The sequence below is a fragment of the Anoplophora glabripennis genome, unplaced genomic scaffold, assembly GCF_000390285.2.
Source record: "Anoplophora glabripennis isolate ALB-LARVAE unplaced genomic scaffold, Agla_2.0 scaffold456, whole genome shotgun sequence".
Lineage (NCBI taxonomy): Eukaryota > Metazoa > Arthropoda > Insecta > Coleoptera > Cerambycidae > Anoplophora > Anoplophora glabripennis.
Genome location: NW_019426021.1, coordinates 19,162 through 20,546, shown reverse-complemented (window position 1 = coordinate 20,546; position 1,385 = coordinate 19,162).

The following is a 1,385-nucleotide window of genomic DNA, read 5'->3' as shown; positions in this document are numbered from 1 at the left end:
CCCGAACTCCATGTAAACAAAAATCTTACAAAAATAAGAGGGCGCTAGTGTTCCATATGTCCCATATGTAGAGAGGGGAGATAAAAAGCGGCAGTTTGAATTATAAATCAATCATGTCATTTTTGTAATGTGTTAAAAATTTTAAAATAAATAATGTAAGCTACTTTGAATTATATAAATCATGAAAATATGTCATTCCGGACTGTAATTAAACTAAATGATAATAAAAAATATTAGCTTTATGAGAAGAATTTGGTGTTCATAGAAAGAAACTAGTTTTCAAGGAATTTATGACGTGATCTTGTTAATATTAACCTATAAGTAAGGTTTATGTTTTTGATAATTACTTTGTTAAAGATTTTAGTTTAATGGTAGTAAAAAATAGTAATTATTGTATTATTAATATGGAATTTTTACTTGTGGTAATAAAAAATAGAATATAAAAAAACTCGGTGTTTTAAATAAACTTTTTAAAATATTACAGATGTCCGATTTTGAGTCCAGAACTACTTTGAAATTACTGTACCTGAATAATATAGTGGCCAAGTTTTTTTAACATTTCCGTGTTAGCATCAGGGAAGTAGCTAACAGAATTGAAGAAAAATTTGCCATTTCTAATTATTTCACCCATGATTCTGGTAAATTTTGCATTGCCTTATGCTCTACAACAACCATAAAAGTTACATACTTGCTAAGTAACTTGTCTCCACAAATTATAGAATGGCTGAGATAATGAGGCAGTTGTAATCAAACAATATTTTGCCCAATATGNTGTTTGGGTATATGGCTATACCGTCTTTAGTGAGTTTGGCTTTTGTGTAGTTAATGTTAAGTGTTGTGAGTATTTTTTGTACTTGCGTCCACGGTTCTTGCTTTGGCATTATTACCGGGGGGACTTGTTTGGTTTTGTCTGTCTGTCTTTGTGTGTTTTGTGGGGTGTTTTATAGGGCGCTTGTGGAGGGTTTAGGTGTCGGGGGCGCGTGTTTGGTGTTTGTGGTCGTTTTGTTTGTTTTGTGTGATTTTTATGTCTGGGGGCTTCGTCGTCGCTAGAGGATTCCGCCGTGTGTTTTTTGCGTTTCTCTGTGAGTGTGTGCGGGGTGAGTGTATGAGGGGGGTGTGTGTGTGCCTGTCTGGGGTATATTGTCTGTCATTTGTTTGTTGATGAATTTGTCTAATTTTTGGTGTAATTTAGTGGTGTTTTCGTCCGAAAGTTTAATTGTTTTTTGCAAATCGACGATTTTCTGTGTCATGGTTAGTATTTGTTGGTATTGTCGGGTGTTTTGTTCTGTGAGTTCGTGTATTTGTTGTTTTAGCGTCTCGTTTTCATGTTTTTGTGTTTGTAACTGTTCGTATAAATCTGTTGTGGTGTCATGGGTCATTGGTGA